Here is a 13,970-nt window from a genome sequence, read left to right as displayed (position 1 = left end):
CCAAGTGGGATTCATCCCAGGGATGCAACGATGGTACAACATTTGAAAATACATCAACATCATACACCACATGAACAAAAAGAAAGACAAAAACCACATGATCATCTCCATAGATGCTGAAAAAGCATTTGACAAAATTCAACATCCATTCATGATAAAAAACTCTCAGTAAAATGCGAATAGAGGGCAAGTACTTCAACATAATAAAGGCCATATATGATAAACCCACAGCCCACATTATACTGAACAGCGAGAAGCTGAAAGCTTTTCCTCTGAGATCGGGAACTAGACAGGGATGCCCACTCTCCCCCCTGTTATTTAACATAGTACTGGAGGTCCTAGCCATGGCAATCAGACAAAACAAAGAAACACAAGGAATCCAGATTGGTAAAAAAGAAGTTAAACTGTCACTATTTGCAGATGATATGATATTGTACATAAAAACCCTAAAGACTCCACTCCAAAACTACTAGAACTGATATTGGAATACAGCAAAGTTGCAGGATACAAAATTAACACAGAGAAATCTGTAGCTTTCCTATACACTAACAATGAACCAATAGAAAGAGAAATCAGGAAAACAATTCCACTCACAATTGCATCAAAAAGAATAAAATACCTAGGAATACACCTAACCAAAGAAGTGAAAGACCTATACCCTGAAAACCACAAGTCACTCTTAAAAGAAATTCAAGGGGACACTAACAAATGGAAACTCATCCCATGCTTGTGGCTAGGAAGAATCAATATCGTCAAAACGGCTATCCTGCCCAAAGCAATATACAGATTTGATGCAATCCCTATCAAATTACCAGCAACATTCTTCAATGAACTGGAACAAATAATTCAAAAATTCATATAGAAACACCAAAGACCCCGAATAGCCAAAGCAATCCTGAGAAAGAAGAATAAAGTAGGGGGGATCTCACTCCACAACTTCAAGCTCTACTACAAAGTCATGGTAATCAAGACAATTTGGTACTGGCACAAGAACAGAGCCACAGACCAGTGGAACAGATTAGAAACTCCAGACATTAACCCAAACATATATGGTCAATTAATATTTGATAAAGGAGCCATGGACATACAATGGCAAAATGACAGTCTCTTCAACAGATGGTGCTGGCAAAACTGGACAGCTACATGTAGGAGAATGAAATTGGACCATTGTCTAACCCCATACACAAAAGTAAATTCAAAATGGATCAAAGACCTGAATGTAAGTCATGAAACCATAAAACTCTTAGAAAAAAAAATAGGCAAAAACCTTTTAGACATAAACATGAGGTCTTGAACATATCTCCCTGGGCAAGGAAAACAACAGCAAAAATGAACAAGTGGGACTATATCAAGCTGAAAAGCTTCTGTACAGCAAAAGACACCATCAATAGAACAAAAAGGAACCCTACAGTATGGGAGAATATATTTGTAAATGACAGATCCGATAAAGGCTTGACGTCCAAAATATATAAAGAGATCAGATGCCTCAACAAACAAAAAACAAATAATCCAATTAAAAAATGGGCAGAGGAACTGTACAGACAGTTCTCCAAAAAAGAAATACTGATGGCCAACAGACACATGAAAAGATGCTCCACATCGCTAATTATCAGAGAAATGCAAATGAAAACTACAATGAGATATCACCTCACACCAGTAAGGATGGCTGCCATCCAAAAGACAAACAACAACAAATGTTGGCGAGGCTGTGGAGAAAGGGGAACCCTCCTACAGTTCTGGTGGGAATGTAAATTAGTTCAACCATTGTGGAAATCAGTATGGAGGTTCATCAAAATGCTCAAAACAGACCTACCATTTGACCCAGGAATTCCACTCCTAGGAATTTACCCTAAGAATGCAGCAATCAAGTCTGAGAAAGACAGATGCACCCCTATGTTTATCACAGTACTATTTACAATAGCCAAGAATTGGAAGCAACCTAAATGTCCATCGGTAGATGAATGGATAAAGAAGATGTGGTACATATACACAATGGAATACTACTCAGCCATAAGAAAAGGGCAAATCCTACCATTTGCAGCAACATGGATGGAGCTGGAGGATATTATGCTCAGTGAAATAAGCCAAGCGGAGAAAGAGAAATACCAAATGATTTCACTCATCTGTGGAGTATAAGAACAAAGGAAAAACTGAAGGAACAAAACAGCAGCATAATTACAGAACCCAAAAATGGACTAACAGGAACCAAAGGGAAAGGGACTGGGGAGGATGGGTGGGTAGGGCGGGGTAAGGCATGGGGGGAGAAGAAAGTGGGTATTAAGATTAGCATGCATGAGGGGGAGGGAGAAAAGGCAGGGCTCTACAACACAGAGAAAACAAATAGTGATTCTACAACATTTTGCTATGCTGATGGACAGTGACTGTAAAGTGGTTTATAGGGGGGGCCTGGTATAGGAGAGAGCCTAGTAAACATAATATTCTTCATGTAAGTGTAGATTAAAGATAACAAAAAAATAAAGAAAGAAAGAAAGAGAAGGGGGATTACTCCCTAGTAGGATAACACTAACTGTAAATCAACGATTAATGCATGCTTTAAATGTCCTTAATTTTGATCACTTAAAGGGTGTCAGATGATCAGCTATGGAGGTACACTTTTCTGATAATATTTCTTTCTCTTAAAAAAAAAAACAGTTCCTGTGTGGTGACCTCCAATGAGTTCTACACAATGGTATAAAGGGCATATCAAAGTGTGGGCAAAGGGTCTGTTTGTGTTTATACAGAGGATCAAAGTCTAATTTGGCTACCCAGAAAATGAACTAAGATACGATATGAAGAAGAACTTCCAACATCAGCACTCTCTGGAAGAGTCATACCAGAAGATGATCATCAAAAAACCTCAGCAAAGATCCAGGCGATGCTGCAGTTGTAGCTGCATTCATCCGACCGGTTCCTGGACTTGCCATTGGAATGAAGAAGGAGATATCTAAGCTGGCCTGTGCTTTCAGTAAAACAACAAATTTGACTGGATCTATAGAGTTGGAACTCAACCAAGAATTAGGAGAAGTGTAAGTTGTAGCACTCCAAAATCTTACAACTACAGACTATCTACTGTTAAAAGAACATATGGGATGTGAACAGTTCCCAGGAATGGGTTGTTTTAATTTGTCTGATTTCTCTCAGACTGTTCAAGTACAGTTGGACAATATCCATCATATCATAGACAAATTTTCACAAATGCCTAGGGTGCCTATCTGGTTTTCTTGGCTTCACTGGAAATGACTGGTAATTATAGATCTGCTTTGGTTATGTAACTGTATTTCTATTATGTTAACATGTGTGTGCAATTTAGTTAGTAGTTTAAAACCTATACATGCTTAAGTTACTCTACAAGAAGATATGTCAAAGAAATAATCAATCCTCCCATGTTTTCTTCCATCTGCTACCTCTATGGCTTTTCTTCTTCCTTCCTAATTACAACCCTTAAATAGAATTCGTGCCTCATATAGAATTTACCGAGTATCATAATTCCTCCAAGTGGTAAAGATACCTCAAGACAAATGCTGGGCATAGAAGCCACAGGGCATAAATCTGCAAAGAAGTAAAAAGCTAACCTTTTCAAACAATATGGCTTCTCTCTCATTTACCAACTTTACATCTCCCTATATGGCCCTGGATGATGACTGGTTAGCCAGAGATGGGTAAGATTCCTCAAAGGAGGAACAACCTAAGACAGGCACAGTCGCAGGGGGGCCATCAGGTGAGAAATTGGGGATCAACAGGTGAGGCTTAGAACCTCACCCCCCTTGTTTTGAGAGAAATCTTCAGCATCCGTGGATGTCTTAATTCCCTTGTCTAGCTCGGATTAACACATAGTCTACAGGCACACACCTGATCATCTACATTTGCTCTCTTACAACACTAAATGATATTTTCTACCTTTATCTTGCACTTCAGCATTTTATTAAAAATAAAAATAATAATAATAATAATGGGAGAAATGTGGGATACACATATAAATCAAGTATAAAAATCAAACGAATATTCACATTTGACCTGATTGTTTATAGTTCATAATGCGTGATCAAAACCGAAAGTTTCTGTGATGACTGCCCTTGCACTGTTCACCATGTAACTTATTCACTATGTAAGAATTTGTTCACCATGTAAGAACTTGTTTGTTATGCTTCAGAAGATTGGAGACTGACGAGAATTAGGCTGGGGGTGGATTAATGATTGTGCATTGAGCATTGAGTCCCCTATAGAGAATTTTATTGTTGTTAACAACAATTTGATCAATAAATATGAGATATGCCCTCTCAAAAAAAAAATACAAGGATGCATAATGGTAGTAAAAAATTCTAAGCATTAAAGTAATGTAATAATGAAAAGGGTGTACAAACAAGACATACATACACACACACACACACACACACACACACACACACACACAAGTTTGTTTTTCCTTTTAGGATTTATGATGGGTCCCAAATACTGATTTAGAAAGTATCAGATATCCAAAGACATAGTTTTATTTTGAACTACAAACCCCAAGCAAACCCACAAGTATATATTCCTTCTATGCTGTACATTCTGTCTGCAATCTATTTAAACTAAAATGTGTTTACTGTTAAGTTTTTCCAATCAGTGAAGACATTATTATGGCTATATTTACATGACCTTTGCATTTCTCCATTTCCTGTGAAAGTTCTGGGGAATTCACGAATCTGCCATCTCAATACACTCTAAAATATTTGCTCCAAAGAAAATGTAACTTTATAACTCAAGAAATCTTCAAATTAGAAATAAAAGGTAGATACTTATCACAACTCAGAAGCTGTCAATGGAGTGCATCCAGAGTTTAAAGAAGCTTAGAGAAGCCCTGGGGAATGTTCATATGTCAAGAATTCCACATCACTGGCAAGCTGGAAAGAACAGCTTATAGTTGATTTCTCCATTTGGATACAAACCAGTAGAAAGGTCATCTGAATTGTAGAATGGATGCCAGCAAAAGGATATCACCAGTATAGTAGACACAAGAACCGAACAGAAATAAGGAAACATTTACATCTGTGGTGTCTTGACATCCACTCAAAAAGTCCAGCCTACTATCAATTGCTTTTTACCAACAGCAAAAGAAACATGCACTTGAACTTGCTTCAGAGAGAATTTTTTTTTTTTACTTATTGAAGCCCTCCTTGAAATGAGTCTTGAAAATGTTATAACCTCAATACTCTTCAATTGTATTCCTTATTATACAGGAAAAATAAAAGAAACCTTAAACTAGGTCACTTGGCCTTCTTTCATATTGTTTCCTCCAAGTTCAAACATTTTCATCTCCTAAAGGCCATATCAACCTCCTAGATCAGAGTTAGGCTGAATACATGAAAGCCTAAACACAATTATCTGTTTGATTTTAGCCTTCTTCCAGAAAATTAACAGTGTCTGCCCACTGTAGGAATCTACTTCAATCAGTAGCTCCTTATTTTCATGAACCTAAAGCAGACCTACCTTGGAGTTGCTGGATTAGGGGACATTCACCATTTTTATAAGAATAATCTCTGCATATAAAGAAAAAACTTTTTAATGTGATTATTTCTTCAACAAAGCTGATTGAGCACCAACTCTGTTATGAGTACACAAGAGATAAATGATGTGAATACAAAACAAGGTGAGGATATTTCTTTCTGCTAAAATGGTTTCTCATGTGGACCTCTAACTGTACTGAGTGGCACTTATTAAAAGAACTAAATAATTCAGAAAATAAGTACCACCAGAGTTTGGGGAGACTGTGAAGAATTTAGACTTTCATGGATGCCTGCATTGAAAAGGAAGGATTAATCAGGCCTTGAAAGAATATTAGGAATAGAATCTATGGGGAAAAGAGCAGAGAAAGGCATTAGAGGCCTTGTGAGCCAGGACCAGTGAGGACACCATAACCACTGGGATTATGAGCAGAATTACCCTTGCTGAAGTGGACAGTGAGAGGAAAGAAGAGAAATGCAAGTATGGTAGTCACAGAAAGATGATAGGATGACTGTGGACCATGAGTGACAAGTGCCTGCAAACTTCAAAATAAATGATGAATAAATAAATAAATAAATAAATAAATAAATAAATAAATAAATAAATAAATAAATAAAAAGACTGGATCCCTCATTTATTCACTATACCCAACAAAATATTTTCAAATACTCAGTAGGCTGGTATTTTGTAGGAAAAACCATTTCACTAGGATTGAGAAACATGGAACAGAACTGAACAGGAAGGGCAGGAGACAAGTAGAAAAACTATGGGTTTAAAAACAAACCAAAAAAAATACTGGAGATTCTGTTGTTGAGGGTAGCTAACAAAAGAATATTAACCAGGTTTAAGAAGGTGAGTTCAAAATCTGAGCCATTGGTTCATAGGCCCATGAACCTAGGCCAGGAGAACAAAGGATAAGAGCTTGAGCTTGGGCATGGAGTGGACATTAGGCCAAAAAGTGTGGGTTCCAAGAAGTATAAGGAGATACGAGGGGCAGGGAGGAGGCATCAGTGCCTTCATAAGCAAGAAGCTCCTACTCTGGCTCAGAAATAGCCCCAAAGAGCCCTACAAGGGTCAGACCTTCAGCCTCCAAGTATAAAATCAAAGACCCCTTGATGGGGGAGGGGAGTCAGAGAGCAGAGAGCAAAGTATTTTCCGAATCCAAAACCCAGGAAATCTCACAGAATCTTTGCAATCTATCCAAATATTCTGATGTCATGTGGAAATATTCAGACTTAGCACAAATGCCAACGATGGGACTCCTGGGCAATTGCGTTCTCAACAATAATGTTTCCCAGTCCCGTTCTTGAGCACTGAAGTGCACATTCGTCTCTCCCAAGGCCTTCCCTGAGAAATGCACACACTTTTCAGGGAGCTGAAGTTTCCCTGTGTACAGAACTGCATAGATTTCTTGTTTTCTTAACAAATTGCTGCAAGTCTTTGCAAGATTTTTCTTTTCTTTGTACCCCAATATAAAATTGGAGAATACACTTCAATTACTTAATGTTAAATTCAATTACCCCAAATATTTAAAACATTTTTAATAATGTTGTAGATGGATTTTTTACAGCTTTTTCAAAATGGTTAGACAGATTATCATATTATGATAGTGCTTTTTAGAAATACATACCCACCATTTAGAGATTCATAGATATATTCAGAAAGAAAAAATATTTCTTCAGTGAATAGAGGAATCCATACAACTGAGTCTGTTTTAAATAAATACAAGGGCAGTGGAAAAAGAAAGAGACCGAAGAGTATTTTGAGAATCAAGGGACTCAAGGACTGTGTTTCTAAAACTGGGAATGTTCCACAAATCAAAAAGCTTTAATCAGCTAGTGGGTTTGTGAATTTAGATATAAACTTGTTTCCCCACCCCCACCCCACTACTTATTAGTTTTTTATACTGTCTCAGGATATGAAATTGGAGAATATACTTCAATTACTTAGAATTATTACAAAGACACCATTAAAATTTTGTGGTAGAATATGCTTGCTCCTCATTACTTGTTTTAAACAGGAAGTGAACTCTGGTGTGTTAAGAGATACGTCTATGTTGTACTAAGAGAGACCCTATAAATTTCATTCTATGTGCAAGGGATGTGCTAACCTACCAAGATCCTCTTTTATTTCACAAGCAAAATTTGCAAACCACATCAGTCATTTGAGTCTTGGCCAAATATTTTTAAGTTCCCAGAATTTAAAAGGATCACCCAGAACTTTTAGTTATAATAAGTTAACAAAGTTATGTTTAAGGTCAGCACAATAAGTAGGCCATATTTTATCATGAATTTAATGAAGCAAGGAAAATATATTCTTCTTGGGAAGCTTCACCATTAGGTTTCAGGGAGTCTCACACTGTTCTTGAACGAGCACAGCTGAGCAGTAGTCTATGAAACAGCACAGCACCAGTGGGGGCACAGCATGCATGGGAGCCAGGCAAGCACGTTTCCTTTTAGTATCTTTAGGATTTTGGCCAAGTCACCTGCCTTGGCTGGACTGCTTTTTCCTCCTTGGGAAATGAGGGCTGGAGATTGGATACTTTCTAAGATCCCTTTTAGTTTTAAAACCCTGTGAGACCATAAATCCTTCAAGTAAGAGACCAAGAGCTTCTTGAGAGGCAGGGGTCTGTCGTGTCCATGTCCATAGCCAACAATGAGTGTGGTTCCCAACAGCCAGCTGAAAAGACCACAGGAAAGAAGGAGAAACACATGTTTATCATGTATCTTCTATGTCTGTGGCCAAGAACTGGGCCACACATATATTTTGAACATTACATTGTGTTTCGTCCTTACAACCACCTTCATTTGTAGTATTTTGATTGCTCTTATACCTAATTGCTAGTTGGGTAAACTGAGGTAGAGTGTGGCCAATTAAATGATCCAAGTTTACATGGTAAGGAGCAAAATGTGATTATAACAAAGATACAGATGATAACCATGGTCATCTTTGCTGTCCAGGCTATTGACAAATACATTTGATACAGTATTTTTTTTATTCCAAGACAATTTATGTGGGAGCTGAACACATACACACCTGCCTAGGAGAAAAGGAATTAAAATGAGTTGAGAGAATAGATGTGTTTTCTAACTCTGCTCTAAACTTTTACTCTTTCTTGGATTGCCTCTAAAACCACAGTAAATCAATCATCTGGCATCCTTGAAGGTCTTTCATGGGTCAGCAGGAGCTCCTGTACAGTTGTGTGTTTCTGAAATGTGATAACGGGGCTGCTGACGAAGTGGCCCCAGCTCTGCCGCTATAGCTGTCGGTGTCACTGTGCCAGCATGGGTTTCCTTTATCTCTTACAACTTGAGATTTTCCAAAATCGTACTGTTTCATAAGTTTCTTGACCCACAGTTGGAAGGAAATAGGAGGAGGTGGAAATAATGATCTACGAGGTTTTGATATCCTTCCTGCAGTGTGTCCTGAGCCAAATCTAATCTTGAATATCAGAAAGATCCAAATCTGATCTTGGATATCTCAGAATTCGCTGTTCTGTAGTGGGTATCACAGCCTCCTTAAAATGTTTCATATACATTTTTGGTGGAATTACATACCCATTTGAGAATTACAGAAATACCAAAAAATACTGATGTGTATTTACTTGCAAAATTTTGCACTTGATATCAACTTTTAGCAGGTTGTTACCTTAGCAGAACTAAAGGCATCGTCAAGATGATCCTAGAAGTTACTTATTTTCTAGTGTTCACAAAATTTACATGTAATCCTAGAGGGAACTTTTCTCCTAATGAGAATCTCTAACAATAAGGTGTAAACCACTGTTCATTATCTCTCAGACTGACCTCTAGCAAGTCCCCTACTTTGTGCCCTGCTGTCGTCTATTCTCCACCATAGCGACCAGAGTAGTTTCTGTACAATGCAAATCTGATCCTAGCCTTCTTATGTGGCTTCCCAACATTCTGAGGATAAATCCAGGCTCCAGACCAGAGGCTGCAGGTCACCACTACCCACTACCCCAAACCCAAAGTCTTCTACGTTTGCCCATGAATTTCTAGCCTCAGTGGTTTCTTGCTGTTCCTTAATTGGGATGATTTCACTCCACCATGAACCTTGTAATTAATGTTCCCTATCCTGACAGTAAATGGCACATTTCTTCACATTATTCTGGTCTCTACAAACTTTACTGACTCAGAGAGTTTCTTAATAGCCTGTCCAAAATGATGTCATTCCTCCCATCCACCTTTACCATGTATCCTCTTTCTCCACCTTTACTTTTATTCACTAAACTTCCAGCTACTTGCATTTGTATACTTATTTGTATATAAGTTTATAATCTGCATCCCTACAATAAAAAAGTAAGTTCTGTAAGGATGGGAATTTGTCTTATAAATCCTATATTCCCACTCCCTTGAAAAAAAATTTTTTACCTCAGTCATTAAATAAATGAATGGATAGAAAACATATTTTTTACATATGTGCAGAATAACATCTACCACAACCAATACTAAATAAATATTAATTTCCTTGACATCCCTTTCCCTCTTTAAGTCATATAATTTAACTATTTTTTTAAATCATAACTAAAAATTTTATTTTCATCTAAAATGAATTCAAAATCCATTATACTAAAAATATAACATCCCAAATAACACATGAGTGGTTGCAAAAAAAAAAAACCTGATTTACAGGGTTCTATTTCTACAATTATTACTATTTTATAAATGAAATGTCCTTATGCTTCCAGAAGGCAGTAGTTATAAATGTCCACTATTCTACCTGATGTCAGTCTTTAAAAAATGTGACTCTGTGGAGAGCACGTCCAGAATAGAAGTGACAGAAAGGACAAGGACCCTCAGTAAGTCTTCTGTTGTAATTGTAAGTGCAGTAACTCATGCTCAACCCCTAGGTTACTAGGTCTTCTTTATGGGGACAGAGTATCATATAAGGGTAGTGGCCTTAAATATACTGTCTTGAAGCACAGCACCTCATATTTTCAGAATGTTTCCTCTACCCTGGCATTTCAGCTGTATCTCTAGAAGGTCATTCAAACATTCTGTAAGATCGGTGCAGTGCCACATGTAATGAGAGAATCTTATGGTCATGGGGCACTCCACACCTTCTTCACTATAGAGAAGGCTCCTTGTCAGATGTTAAGCTGTGTGTATCACGTATTCCATAAGTTCCCAGAAGTAATGATGGCTGAAACTTTATAAGCAGGAAAAGCAAATCCACACCCAGAATAAGTATGTATGTATGTGAGGATGAGCTGCTGGCCTTTCCACATGGAAGGAACCCAATGTATTCAACTTACATACATCTGGTTGGTCTCCTTGAGAAACAGTGCTGTCTCTGGGACTCAGTGTTGGCCGCTATTGCTGACATTCAGGAGCAGTGATAAGTGGGAATTCATGCCGTTGGCTCAGATGTGGCCTCTCTTTCTACCACCATGGTCACTCCACTCATGTGTCTATAGTTCCAATTCTAGGGTAGTGAATGGCAAAGGCTGGGTAATGTGAATTGTCCGAATCATCTTGTCTACTCGATTCTTCAGTGTCTCATCCATGGTGCATACTTCTCATGGAAACCAGTGGGTGATATGAAAATGTTCACTTTGTGCCTACTCCCATTTGTGTAATTGCATGCCTGTACTCCAGACCTCCTTATCTCTAATCTTCAATGCCTTTCTCTTCTCAGGTCTCTGAGAAGATAGACCATTGGCAACTGTCAGGGAATCTGTGTGTATTCCCACCTTGGGCCCCTTCCTCCTCCACACAAGGTAGATAACCAGGTACAGTACTCGGAACTCCATCCACAAGATAGCTCCACTGTCTCAGATCCACTCCTGAATGTGGCGGTAATCCAGCTGCCGGTCATTTCCAGTGTGCACTGTCACTCTAAGAGAAGAACCATAAGGATGCTTCTGGTCACTGGACATCAGTGTTAATATGATGCTATGTCCTATAGTCTGGAAATATCTGTTTATCTTCCCATTTCCCAGTGTACAATCACTTGACTAAATGGGTTGTGGGAAAGGACTGCAGGAATTGTTACCTTACATACTTGCCACAGAAGGTCCTTTCTCCATCAGCCAATGGGTTCCATATCTGAACACTGACTCAGATCTCAAAACTTAGCAAGGGATCCTGACATTTTATTGGGGTGAGAACTTTCCACTCCATTCTTGCTTTTACCTGAGGCCAACTCATGTTACAAGTGCCAACTATGTGGTTGTCTTCCCTACTGTCATTCCTGGCCTGCAAAAGAGGCCACTGCCAGTATTCTTGATGGTGATGCTGGTGCTCCTCTCTGGAAATCATATCACTATGCAGTTATGGCCTTAAGTAAAGGAGCAGGAGGCAAATTTGGGTAGAAGTGCCCTAGACTGTTATACTATCTAAGAAATGTTTATCAAGGCTGTTGGAGAATTATTGAGCCAAAGTTGGACATCAGTGAAGTTCCTTATCTCCCAAGAATAGGTCTGTCTACACATCACCACCACACTTAGTTACTGTCTGGGAGTAGCCCAAAGAAGTACAGCCTTGGTACAAATGCAGTAACAAAATTTAAAGCCCAGCAACTGGGATCATGGCTCAATTTTGCTCCTTGCAGTCAAAGGTCTGTGAGGTGCATTCTCATCGTTACCATATAACCTTAATGTTCATCAGCAATACCATATATAAATAAACTGTGATATATTGACTTGGTGGAATACCACACAGTACTGAAAAATCAACAAGTTACTGCTATACTACCACAGATGAATTTCACAAAAAGAATGTTGAGTAAAATAATCTAAGCACAAAAAAGCACATACTATGTGATCCCATTATATGTTCAAAAACACACAAAACAAATCTATAATGATAAAAGCCAGGATAGTTGTTACTTCTGAAAAGAAAGGTAGAGTAGTGACAGGTGTTGTATATTTGGGGGTCTTAAATTCCTGATGCTTTTCTATTTCATGATCTAGGAAATTCTTAAACAGGTATGTTCATTTTGTGATATTTGTTAGCTGTACAGTCATGATTTGTGCTTTTTTATGTTATAAAAATTTTACCTAAAATGCAAATATATAGGTATAAAAAATCGCTAATACTTAGCTTTTATAAAATTGCTTCAATGATTATACTCATACATATATCCACATGAACTTGTGTGATTATATCTGCAGATGGATTTCCAAAAGTAGATTTGCTCACCAATGTGAAGTTTTAAATCCCAATATTAAATGTTACGTTCTCCGCTGGAAAAGCTATACCAGTATCTATTCTTACCCACATCTTGACTAATATTGAACATTATCAATCATTTTAATTTTTCACTAATCTTATAGGCAAAATGGAGTCTAGTTGCATCTAGGTATGCCATATATTTTGATGATTACTAGTGATAATAAGCATATTTTAATGTGTCTGTTAGAAATTTGTATTTCTTCATCAGAAAACTGCCTGTTCAATCTCTTTGTACATTTTTATGTGGGGTTGACTTTTTTTCTTGTGAACAGTGGGGGCTCTTTCCGTATTAAGAATATTTACCTTTGGTGTCATTTGTCTTATAAAAGCACCCTGAGTCATAATGATAAAATTTTTATGTCATAATGAAAAAAAAATCTATTTTTTTTCTTTGATGGCAAGAAGGCATGTGTTTGAATCCTCTAACATCAGATCAGCTTATTAAGGAGAAGTGAAAGACACAGTGGCTTAGGAATAAATCATAGCCTTATTTTAAATCATTTAAGACTACAGTCTTATCTTCTTCTAGGAGTCCTTTACCACCTTGGTTCTTGTGGTGGCATTAAAATGATATGTAACGGAAGTTTTAGAAGGCAAAGATATGAATGAGGCTTGAACCATTACTCCTTTACTCTTCATCTATTGCATTACAGGATAGTAATAGAAAAATAAAAGCTCTTTCACAATTTCCTTCTTTTGGTTATTCTTATACCATTTTTCCAAATTTGCTCAATAATTGTTTTTTTCCCACAATCACTTTTCTGTAACTATTAATTTTATGTCCATATATTTATGACTGTGGAACCCAAAAGTCTGTCAAGCATTCTGAAGCTCAGAAAGTTTTCTTTAACTTAAGGAGTGTGCAATTTTACTTGGCAGAGCCAGAGGAAGCTGACAATATCTGTACTTTGTTTCCCTAGCCACAGTGTTCTTCGCAAATTCAGTGTTTAGCCAATCTCCCCTGGGTAATGGCTCTTTTATGTGTTCAAGAAATTGGAATGTACATTTCAAGATCTAATTTTCCTTTTTTTCTCATGTTTTTTCCAACACTTAGAAACTAAGACACAAAGCATCTAAATGTCTCACCTAATTTTCTATTATTTTCTTCCTGATGGTTCTTTTGGAATCCTATAGGCAAAATAACCATCCAATTCACCAAAGAAATATTTGTCATTGCTGTTAACCATAATTCCCCAGTTCTTAGATACATATTACTTCACATTTTAACAGCTCTGAAGCTGGAGGGTGTATTCCAACTGACAGCATGTCATAGTTTAAATGGTGGTGTTTTTA

The sequence above is a fragment of the Manis javanica genome, chromosome 2 (genome assembly GCF_040802235.1).
Source record: "Manis javanica isolate MJ-LG chromosome 2, MJ_LKY, whole genome shotgun sequence".
NCBI classification, from domain to species: domain Eukaryota; kingdom Metazoa; phylum Chordata; class Mammalia; order Pholidota; family Manidae; genus Manis; species Manis javanica.
The sequence above is the reverse complement of the archived record's forward strand: the minus strand, read 5'-3'. Positions refer to the sequence as shown.